This window comes from Tinamus guttatus, unplaced genomic scaffold, assembly GCF_059628265.1.
Source record: "Tinamus guttatus ecotype Peru unplaced genomic scaffold, ASM5962826v1 Tinamus_guttatus_pri_ptg000083l, whole genome shotgun sequence".
Classification (NCBI taxonomy): domain Eukaryota; kingdom Metazoa; phylum Chordata; class Aves; order Tinamiformes; family Tinamidae; genus Tinamus; species Tinamus guttatus.
The window spans coordinates 141,756-154,222 of NW_028288617.1; positions in this window are offsets into that span (position 1 = coordinate 141,756).

The window sequence follows — 12,467 nt, forward strand, 5'->3', positions numbered from 1 at the left end:
GAGAGAGAGAGAAAGGGAGAGAGGGAGACTGCCTCTCTTCTCCCTCCCCTATCACTCTCTTGGAGGACTCTGATCACTGACAGAAAAGGTCAAAGCAAACCAGTCATGATAAAATATTCATGTCATGCACATTTTAAAATTCATTGCTACACGAGCTGCTCAGTGGCTGCAGTGGTTATTGCTGCTGCTGCTGCACCCTTTGGCATGCAAGCTTTTTTTCTGTAAGACTTTGCCAGGTCTGCTCAGACAGTTGCTTGCATATATTCATCTATCTGCTTCTACACTGTATGCTTGAGGTGAAGAGTTCCTGAGACCTAGCTGGGAAGCTCTGCTTTGTCATGCATGTCTATAGGTTGCTCTCTGAACATGTTTCCAAGACCCTTATATCTGTGATATGGATGGGAGAAGTGTGGCTATAGTTTATCATACAAATCATGAGCCTGACCTAAACAGAGGGCTGTGATGGCCTGCCTTTGCACCATTACCATACAGTTTGTTTTGGCTTTAGGAGAACTTCTCTTGTTTGCCTGCTCAGTTTAAAAACGAGGATCTCCCGGTCTCAACTATTATACTCAGACTTTCTACCTCAAGGAATTAAGGCAAACACTAATAAATAGACTGCTCAGACCTTTATGCCTGATGTTCCATCCAGTCAGAGCTCTTAAAACAACTACACAAAAAACACCAGTGCATCTAGAAAGGAAAAAAAAATGCTCTTTGTCTCTCCTTTTAGCTACATCTACAAGGTGATAAAAACATCTAGGGTATGTTGTAGAGGCAGCCAGCTGGTGTTTGTAAGGCACAAATACTTGATCCTGAAGATCCTTCTTTTGGTACAGATATACTTTGAGAAGACAGAGGTGAAAATAAAGGGTATGCAAAACAAAGCTCTCTAAGATACCAATAAGACCCAGTAACGGCCCATTAAACCTCTGTTCCTCTTTGGACGATTGGAGCTCAAATTTTCATGCCTGAGCTCCTGGAAAGTGCCCTGATACATGATAGTTGATCCAGGCATAAATTTACCTTTATTTTTATGATCAGCAGGTGTGATGTTGAGAATACAGTGTACCTCAAAAACACAGTAAAAGTGAATGAAAGTGTTGTAAGACAGGGTTAATGATTTCACTTGTGCAGAGCATGGAACTCAGGAAGTGGTCACCCACCACTGTTCTTGTAGTCAGAGAAGTTCCTTAGGGATCTCCTCACATGGTTTTTCTTCTATCTCCCTCCATTGGCAAAGGAGATAAGCTATTCAGGGAAACTTGAAGAGAAGGCCAATAAATGCCAGCAATGGCACCATGTGAAATGTTGCTGAAGAATTCTGAACAGGTGCCTGTCTAAACACGGTGTAGTGAAAGCAAGAAATTTGCAGGAATACTGGGCTGGTATCTTGCTTTATTAAAAAAACTGCTGGTAGGTAGCACAAAAGAAAAGGCAGAAACCAGGAATCATTACGAGGAGAAGAGAATATACAGAAAATATATCAGGAATCATCTTGAAACATTGGCCATGGAGGAGCTTTATTAGAGTGGTCCTGCTATAGTGAGAGACCATCCCAACTTGGGGATGCTCTAGGAATAGAAAAACAAAAAGGTAAGTTAAGAAATTGCTATTTGATGAATATTTTGTAGCTGCAGTCCCAGTCTGGGCTTTCATTTGAGAGTGTCATTAGCAGCTGCAGCACTTGGGAAACCTACTGTGTGGGAAAGGTTCTAAGTAACACTGAATCACTCATCCTCTGCCCACTGTTGTCCCTTGCCGTAGTGGGAGTGGGGAGCAATAAACTGCCAGCTCAGCGTAGGTGGCTCTCTTTTTATAGTTAACTGGAGGCTACCAAAGGGAAGAAAGAGAAAAAGAGTGTCCCAGCTGAGAATTAAACCATAACATCAAGTGAATATGTGGCTGTAAAATGCCAGTAGCTGCTGTAGTCAAAAGAGCAAATACTAGTCTGTTCCAATACTGAAGAAGGAAGAACAAACTCTCATTGTTCAATCTCAGCTGAGTTATTTCTTTCATTGTTGCTGTTAAATGAATCATTGCTCTCATTTCTACTTTGTCATAAGTTTGGGTTGTGTTTTGGAACTTTCCTTTTTTTTTTTTTAACAGGGTAGAGGAATACTTATGTATACAGGCCGATCTATTCACAGAAATTAGATTCCCCATCTCAATCCTCCCACGGGAACCACACCAGAGATGTGTTTAGTGGAATGTGGAAGTGTGGACTAATGAGGATGCAGGCAAACAGAATCTACTTAGAAGCACTGTATGGGTACGGTGAAGGCTTCTTCAGGGAGAGAAAGGCCACGTCTACATTTGCATTGTCACTAGAGCAGTAGAGCTGTTTTGAAGCAAATATCGTGATCATAGCCAATTGCTGGGTGTGTTGGTTTGGTACTAGAAATAGTTCTGGAGAAAACAAACTAGATGACTTACTCTGGTCTAGGTAGACATTAAATGAGCCCCAAACACTACTGGCAACTTAAGGGTCTGAATTGATAACCGGTCCCTTGGTTAGCTTTGAACTATTCGAACTGAGCAATGTTAGGACTGGGTCCTTTGTGAATACTGTAAAGTAGACGCATTGAACTGATGATCAAGTAGATGTCAGGACCTCAGCACCAATGTTTGAATTCATGGATTCACTCCTACTGCCCTGGATTACTTGTGAACATAGAAAAAATGTCGAATTCTAACTTCAATAAAAACTATATTGTTGAATTTTGGAAAATAGGTATTGCTATCATGAACTAAGGCCAGATTGTGGCCTACAGCCAGTGCCTGAAATTCAACTGTTTTTCTGATTAGTAATAAGAAAAATTGTCCTAAAGATAGGAGAAGGATGCAGCCACAGAGGTGTCACATCACCATTTCTGAAAATTCCTCTATGGTATGGTATAAGGCAGTAATGAAATGTGCATCTGTTTCATAAATCTGTGAGTTGTGCACTTGATTGCATTGAGGGGAGCACAGATCCACCATCTGTTCCCTAGGTGTATTTATTCACTTAATGGCCCTGAAAATGCAAAGCCTCTAGTTTCATTTTCTTGCTGTTGTTATTTTGAGAAAATGAAAAAGAGTAAGGAAGGGAAAAAACAGTGATCACAAGCAGGAAATGCTATGTATCTAACCTGAATGCTGCGAGACCAACTGTCTCCTGATGGGGAACATGGCCTTTGCAGCAGGGAAAGTCAGACTGATGAAGAGTGTCTGAAGCATCTAGAGAAAAGAGGCCTTTGCCTCAAATCATGAGTATTTCTAACAGGAGCCATCAGACAATAACAGTCACTTTGGCAGAGATAATCACCATTTCCACTGCTTTGAAGAGAAGAATCAGAGTAATTTAAAGAGTTTGGGTTGAGATTAAGACCAAGGAAATACAGTCCACTGATTAAAGTCACTCAAACCACAGCTGGTCTATGTGCTAAAATGACAGTCTGAACCTCTAGGGACTGTTTTTAAAAACTGTTATATTTTCTCAACTGTGCAAGGCCCAATATGTATTTCGGTTTACTTGAAAGAAACTGGCTCAATCCAAGAGATCTTGTGAGTGCTGAGTACCAACAGAAACCAGAGTCCTGAAGGAGCCAAAGCTGAAGTACCCTGAAAAGATTTGCTTTGGTTATCTGCTTTGTGGTAGATTAGAGAAGGGAAGAATAACTCTTCAGTACTGAAGTTAATCCTTCTGCATTCTGATCATTTCAAAATCTCACTAACAAAATTTTATTTAGAACCAAAGGCTACTTCTGTAATGGTACAGAACAATTGTAACTGACAGCAAATATGCTCAGACTTGCTCAGACTACAACAGCAGGAATTTAACAGGAGCTGAATCAGATGACAGTGTAGCAGCACAACCAGTTTCTAATAATTTCTGACTTTTTTTGCAAATTAATCCTTTTACAATAATTAAGCTGAATGCTTACTGCTAAATTATTTTTCTAAAATCACATTTTTTGCATTAAATACCACACTGCAGACAGAAAATTAAGCAAAATAGTATCTCATAGATATTTTTATTATGTTATGAAACTAAGAGATTTAAATGAATTAATTATAGAATAATAGAATCATTATGACTGGAAAAGAACTTTGATATTAAGTCCAACAGTAGGCCCCTCAACGCTATACCTGTTAAACCAGGTACCTAAGTACCTCATCTACACATTTCTTGAACACTGCCAGGGGCAGTGACCCCACCACTTCCCTGGGCAGCCTGTTCCAATGCTTCACCACTCTTTCCGTGTAGAATTTTTTCCTAATATGTAACTTGGCCCTCCCCTGGTGTAACTTGAGGCCATTTCCTCGAAGAGACTGACCTCTGTCTCACTACAGCCTCCTTTCAGGTAGTTGTAGAGAGCGATAAGGTCTCCCCTGAGCCTCCTCTTCTCCAGACTAAATAACCCCAGCTCCCTCAGCTGCTCCTCATAACGTCTGTCCTCCAGCCCCTTCACCAGCTTTGTTGCCCATCTTTGGACATGCTCCAGCACCTCCATGTCTTTCTTGTAGTGAGGGGCCCAAAACTGAACACAGTATTCGAGGTGTGGCTTCACCAGCGGTGATCGCTTCCATAGTCCTACTGGCTACACTAATGTGGCAAGTAATTAGCTCTACCACAAGTTTTGTTTTTTATCTTAAGAACATCATCTGAACCCTTACTGTTGTGATATAGATAGGAAGATGCTATTTTCAGTTTAACAGCTAAGTGGTATCAATTAACGTATCTTCAAAAATCAATCCATACAACCCAGCGGAGGATCCACCAAAATTAAGACAGGGATGACAAAGATGATCAAAGTTATATACCAGCTTTGTGCAAAAAGCAACCAAACAGGATAGTAGTCTTACATATTATAAAGAAGTGACTGAAGCAGATACAACAATTGTCTGTAAAATCATGAGTAACACAGACTGTGAATAAGCAGTGACTGTACAATGTTCTCTAAAGTAAAAAGAAAGACACATCAAATGAAACCAGTGGGATGCTGGTTCAGAATAAGCAAAAGGAGATGCTTCTTCACACATCACACAGTTATAGTCAAACCTGTTGCCACAGGAGGCTGTGGATGCCAAAAGTTTAAATAGTTTGAAAACACCATGAGAAAAGTTAATGGAAGAAAAATCCATTAAAGGCTGTTAAATACAAAGAACCTGCTTATGAATTAGGAGTGCTTGAATCACAAATTGCTGGAGAGTGAAGAACTACGTGCTTTGCCTGTCCTCATAATCTTTTCTAGGCATCCACTTATTCAGAGACAGAACTTTGAGAAGCTCAAATTTTGAGCTTCAGTACAACTATTCTTAGATTTTATAGTTCTATTATCCTGTTAGAGACAGAATCTCTTGTTAATGTTACTAGCATATAATTACATCTCACACTATAATTAATATCCTCTTACCGTGAAGGAGGTCTTAGCCTTTGGTCCAGGCTGGCAGAGCTAGAAAATGTGTTAATGGCATAGAACATAGCATCTCACCAATAAACCCAAATAACTGAATAATCTGAAATATGTAGAGGATTTATATTCAGCAAAGAAAAAGGAAGGTAGAAGGGAAAGGAGCAAGTTTAAAGATGCAATGAAAAAGCTATCTTTCTCCTCCTACTGCACAGCTTAATAACTCAACCACCTTTTGAAACAAATCATGTAATGGAAGCTGCATCAATCTATTTTGGAGTATTGTATTTCTAGTCTAGGTTTTTGTTTAAACAGACACTAGAGCATTGTATCATAGAGTTCTCTTCATTTCTTTTCAGAGAGCAATTTTTTCAGTTGCATCTTTATTAGATCCAGAGCTTTAACTCCTAAGCTGTCCCTTTCACATGCTACCAATAAAGCCATAGTGTATATTTCATGTCATAATATATGAAATTAAACAAATTATTAACATAAAGTCCTATTTTCATCCTGTGTCCAAGTGCCCTCTCCCAAATCTTAAGAAAGAGAGAGTTCTTTACAACAGGGTATATATATAGAACCGATTTTTTACTTTTCCTACTTAGCCATTTTTGTTTTTCTCTATCCATAAATTCAGATGTACTTTACAGATGAAGCATCAAACCTGGCCATTTACCAGACAGATCACTGAGTCGCACAGTGGCAAATATGCCAAGTGCCCTCAAGTCTTCCCAATATGCTTACGCTTGGAGATTCCTTCTGCACTGCAAAGCCTGCCAGGGCCTGACAGTCATTTCATATTTCCCACTCAAGAAATTATTTGGTGTGAGCATCTATCTCTAGATGCTTGCTTGCCAGATATTCCAGAGGCCTTGTCCTGCACAAAGAAATTTAGGACAGAATGTGCACATGGGAAGACACACTTCTCACCTATAGCCAGAGATTAAATCTGGTATTAGTTTATGACAAAGTACTTTCTACTAGGTAAAAAATGACATTCCCAAGATGTACATGAGACCTTAACATCATTTTTCTACACAGTGTTTACAAGGCTTTTCAGATTATTTCATTAGAGGGAGGAATCATTAAAAAGCACACACTGTATTTTTCTCCTTCAGGCAGTCCAGTCAACACCAAGGTAAACTCTGTAAAAGAGACAGTTCTGGCTTGAAGGAAGACCCTCCGATATACTTGAAAAAGTGACAAATGTGAGACTGTTTACACTGTAGTCTTTTTTGAACAGGGGATAATACCTCACCAGTGTTGATTGCTCACTATCTATGCTTGGTGTCCTAAGAACATTTAATGTTGCAACTGCATAGTTTGTTGGTCTAGCCAATGGGTTCTTTCAGCATTCTTTCTCCAGTGTCTGCTGAACATTTTGTTCATCTGGAATGAAATCTGGAAGAGCAGAAATCCCAAAGACACGTTGTGTTTCTTGAAAAATGGCAGCCTGGTAGAAGGAAGTTCACATTCACATTGACAAATCACAGCTCAACCTTGTTCTACTTGGCAGCAGCCAACCGGCCTGTTGGTGCACACGTGCAGACCACCAGGTGAGACCCTGGCCGCTCCAGAAAAGTCACCGCATTGCTGCCTCTTCCTCCATTTCGGAATCATAAAGGACAGAAGAGGGAAGAAGCAAGGGGTGCTCTTATTGCAAGACGGGAGAACATACGAAGCACTGCTGAAACTACACGGCTAAAACAGCTCCATAAACAGGCAATAAAGGGCACAGGCAAGGAAATGACTTCCAGCATCCTTAATCCAACCAATCTGAATTCTGGGAGTACAAGGTAAAAAATAGGCAGGCTCACAGGCAGTGATGCAGACCATATAGCTAGAAGGATCACTGCTCTGACCCTGCCAAGCATCGCATGCTCTTATGTTCTATCTGTAAAAACTGTAAATCAGAAAACCTGCAAAAGTCTGCCTTATGTCCTAACTATTGTTTCCCACAGAACAACATGCTTATAGGACTTCCGTGCTTATAAGGCTTTTGGAGACCTTCTTAAAGAGAATGGTCTTCACTGTGTCTTTTTCATTCTTTCCCTACTGCTTTCAGACTCCAGAAATTTCATTTCCTCTTTGAGGACACATTATAATCCTCTTGGCAAAGGGAGCAGTAATGGGGAAGGGAGTAAAAGTTATTTCTTTGCCTCAGACCTATGCAGACTAGGGAATAATGGGGAGTGACAAAGAGCATCCACATATCTGGACTGTTTGCGGAAGCCTAAATGTTAACAAGCAGTTTGCAACAATAAAGTTGTTTTGATTCAATCTTATTTTCCATGTCCCAGTTTATTACAAATGTCATTTAATAAAGAGTGATCTTCACTATGAATTTTGTTTCTTCAAAGAAGAAAATTAAGGACCATTAGCAGGGAAAAAATGATTCTGTCAGAGATCTAGTTATGTTGCAGAGAGTTCAGCTGCCAAATTACTGTAAAAGTCCCTGGGAGATTTTTCCATGCAGTATGAAGGAAAAGCATGTAACAGCCAAGACTCTTACAATGTAGTTAAAAAAAAAAAAAAAAGGCCTTGGGAATATCTAAGACGGCAAATTCCTATTTGTACTGTCTACTGTCTGCACACTAAAAGTTCTTGACCAACAAACTGTATGGTTATACAATTTGTTATATTCATTAAAAGCTTCCTAAAATAATCTGATAGCCTATACTGCTACGTAAATATTTTGAATAATATATGTGCCTGCAGTAGTGTTCCACAGGTGATACTTGAAGGATAACCTTTATAGGTTGGTTGCTGGAAATGCCTTGCAGAATTGCCTCACTTTTTAAATTCAGCTCTGTAAACATTATTTTGAAAGCAGGGAGTGCACACAAAGGCAAGCCCTGACATGGCTTCTCTTAACATGGTTGGCATTACAAATTCACACAGGTCACAACAAGATGTTTGTGTATGAAGTCATCCTAGGGCTTTATGGAAAATGCTTTGTCTGAACCCAGCTATTCATCTACCATTTCTGTTTGTTTAGCAAAGCAAACATCTTGATCTGAGAGGTGTTTTTTTTAGTTGGAGTGTTTTCTAAATAGTTTACTTGTTATTGTATCAGATCACTTTTTTGTCATAATTTAATTTTCCATAAACTGTGTTAAAATAGCACCATTTCTATCATCTCTTCCCTGGAGAACACTTTCTTTTGCTCTACAGATGGTGACAGCCCTGCTTCTTAAAACAACCTAATTAATTAAGAGAATTAGGTTAAACATAGAGTTTACAGCACGACTTCAGTTTGAAGATTGATGCCTCTGTTTCTGGCCAGTGTGATGGTACTGCTTTTCTAGCTATACTGTTAGTTTTTTTGTTGCTTTTACAAATATCTAAGTCTTCCTGGTGCAGATTTTTTTCTGTTGCAGATAGTCATCCAGGACCAAAGCTTTACTTTATCCTTTGCATATGAAGTCCATGCATTAAGCATGTCTGGTCTATGACAGTATGATAAGAAGGAATTCAGGGGGGAATAAATTTTGTCTGATTTCTAATATCTGTAGAACAAATGTTCACAGGTGAACTAGTCATTCACAGCTGTCCTTACAGTCAGTGGAGCAGAATGTGTACTTCTATGGTACAATTCATAACATTATATTCAATGTCGAGTTTGTAATGACAAAAGTTAGCCCTCAACATGCTTTTATCTCTCCGTTGCTGGTCCAGAAAAAAGCAGGGTGACTGACTGAGATGTATCTGTCCGCGTTGTCAAGATTTGGTCAGACAAGTCTCATCCTCATTGTAAAGTGACAGAAAATCCATCGCAATTCCAGGAGAACTGTTCCAATGGTCGACCACTTGCTCTGTCTCAAAGGTTTCTGGCTTATTTCAGCTTCTGCTTTCCAGTATGTCTTTTTTTCCACTAGATTAAGAAGAAATCTACTAGTAGGTCATCTCACCTCACCTATCAAAACTGTAATCTAGTATAACCTGCATTATCTGTGAAACCTTCCTTATCTATGAGAAATGAACTGTTGAAATTAGTAGTGGAAAGGGTATGGTGAAATTTTATGTGATATAGGATACAAAATGAGGGTTAACCTGTTAGGCAGCAAGGAAGAGCTCAGTGCCCACAGCATGGCCACAGTAGAATACCACGGATTTTAGTGCAGATACAAGGCACCTTTTTGCCTCAAACCCTTCCAGGAAATGTGTTCAAACTACAACTTTACACTCCTTGCATACTGAGGGAGAGCACAGGGCTAAGATACCTACTGTCACTTCCAGGTTAGGGTGGTAAATGACCTGAGCAATACTTGTGGTAGAGATACAGAAGGATTCAAAAGATTGCTAACAAACAAAAAAAGGTAATGAGAGATGGATTATCTTCTCTTCATGCCCATGTACAGCCGGGGAGTCCTGGTAGTTCGTGAATTGTGTTTCTGAGGCTGTTTCTTCCTGGATCTGCCACTACATCTGTGGAAACTAGTCCCACTGCACAGGGATGTGGATGCATTTGGCATTACATCTTCATGACAAGCCAGTCAATCCTAATGTAGCAACAGTTTTCCTTCCCTTCTCCATCATTCCTGCCTTAGGGACGGAGGTCAAGCTTTCATTTAGAGTCTAAGCAAAGGGCTTATTCCTTTGCTTTTTGGATGAAAGTGTCTAGCAGATATAGTTTGGTGCTAACTATATAACGGCAATAATTTAGCCCACTAAGGCACTAGATAAAATACACCCAACCAAAAGGACACATAAGCCTCAACCTTTCAAAGTGAAGATGTTATTTGACAAGCATACTAACATTTCCATATAACTACCTATACTTCATATAACTATCTATACCTCACATACTAACATTTTCATAGCATGTTTGACTGCACAGCTGCCATAGTTCTCTGTGTGTGTATGTGTGTGTTGCTTTTTGACTACAAGGTGCAAAATTTTAAATGTTACAAAATGTGTTACTTATTTCATTCATACCGTAATAAAATGTTTTGCTTTCAGAAAACAACAAAACACAACAACAAAAAGGTATCTAAGTTCCTGACTACTGCAGAAACATATGCCCAGACACTTGCAGATTACATTAGGAACTATAAGATTCATGAAATCACGTGCCCACAAAAATCCAGACTAAACTCCAAGATTATTATAGTGTTGTCCACAACTAAAACTGCTGAATCCAGAGTAAGCCCGAGGCCAAAGTTAGAAAATCCCTTATGGCCCGAGGCCAAAGTTAGAAAATCTACTCATATGGTTCAACAGTACATTCTCTGGATCCCTCACAAACCTACAGACTTGTGTCTCTTCACTGAGAAAAGGGGCTGTGATGATATGATTTTACAGGCAGGAAATCGGGAGACAGAAAAGAAGACCCATTGCCCATAACTAGCAGTTAGAATATCACGTAAGTCATGCAGTTACAGGGCAGTTCCTTACATAGCAGTCACCAGAGTAATAAATACTTTTGGGTGTAATTCCTCTCAGGGGCTAATTCACCCAGGTTAGACACCTCTGGAGAAACTTTCCTCTCTCCATGATCTCCTGATGGAAGCCTAAATGCAACAGCTGCATTTCAAATGTTTAAAATTAAGAAATGAGTCTCCTTCTGAGACACTTAATATCCAAGAGCAAAAAGAAAGTACAGGAGTGATTATGAGCAAGCCTGAAAACTGAGTGCCAGTTCAGTGCTTTTGTACACAAACAACATGATTCACATCCAGAAAGAAAAACTCATTGACAGACCTTAATGTACAAAAAAGCCAATGCGAGCCAGTTATCTGTTATGTAATCAGCAGCGAAATGCTAAGTACGAACCAAAGGCTTTGAAGCAAAGAACAAACTGATGCATACATTGTCTAGGACTGTCACCTTCCTTGACAGCAACAGCCTTTCCCTTCAGTCTTGTTGGAAATGATGTCAAGCCATTTATCTTCATCCTTGTATCTAAGTATCCGAGGCAATATGAGAGGAGAAGAATAATAAATCCAGATCTGATTAGTAGAAATATACTTTGATGGATCTCTTCTTATGTGAAGGAGAGCAGAATTCAAGCCACAAAAAGATAACAATCAGAAAGACAGTGAAAAACAGGACAAACATATGAGAAAGAGCGCTAACAGCTTATTTTTTTTAAAAAAAAAAAAAAAGAGAGAGAGAAAGCGGTGAGTTATTCCAATAAAGCCCCTAAGCTACCCCTTGTAAACAGTTGGAACCATACAAAGGTATGAACAATCATTTTCTTTTTTCAAGCTATGAATTTTCTTTTCCTAGATATGAGTCATTCTATTTTATTAACAATAAAAATAGATTGCTCCCATATTAGTCGTAGCCAAAAGATTATTTTCAGCAACTGCAAAAAACTGGGCACACTGACTTGTGGAGCAATGGGAGTTGCTCATAATTAATAAGTTATAGATAAAAAAAAAAAAGAGGGAAAATATTCTGGAGCTCCATAGCTAAATTCAGGGCTACTATTCTAGACAAAACTCACAGCTGCGTTATCTAAGTATATACCAAGTGTTTTGTTTGAAGAGTGAACCCACTAGCATTTAAAACAAAATAACATATAAATCACTGAATTAAAAGCAGATTGGCTTTTCTCTCTAGCCTTTGCATGTAAAGCTACAGATTTGTGGAAACTAAAGCATTTCTTGGGGAGGTGAGACCCGGAGGGCTCCCCACGCCGGAGCTGCTGTGTGCAGATGTCAGAGCAAACCTGGCAAACAGAGCAAGAGAAAGATCAACAGCAAAGAGCACAGGCTAAACCAACAGAATTTTACTAACAGAATAAATGCTGTCAAGAGGAAACAAAGGCTGGGTCACATGGACAAGGCTGGCAGGCAAGTCTTTGCTGGTCATTTCATGCCAGTCCCTGTAGCAGGCTGTAGTCTATAATGTCAACTGCATCCTTCATTTCACTGTACTGTGTACCACCAGCGAAGTGGTTTGTATTACAGCTGCTGTTAGCATTCGCCTTGACAAAATCTATTTTTTTCCCATGAGGAAGTCCAGGTTGGCAATGCCATCTCAGCAAACACACACTGCTTTTTTGTGAGAGAGGTTTCCCCCAACGTCGCTGTACCAGTGTCCAATACACCTGTGCCTCTGGGC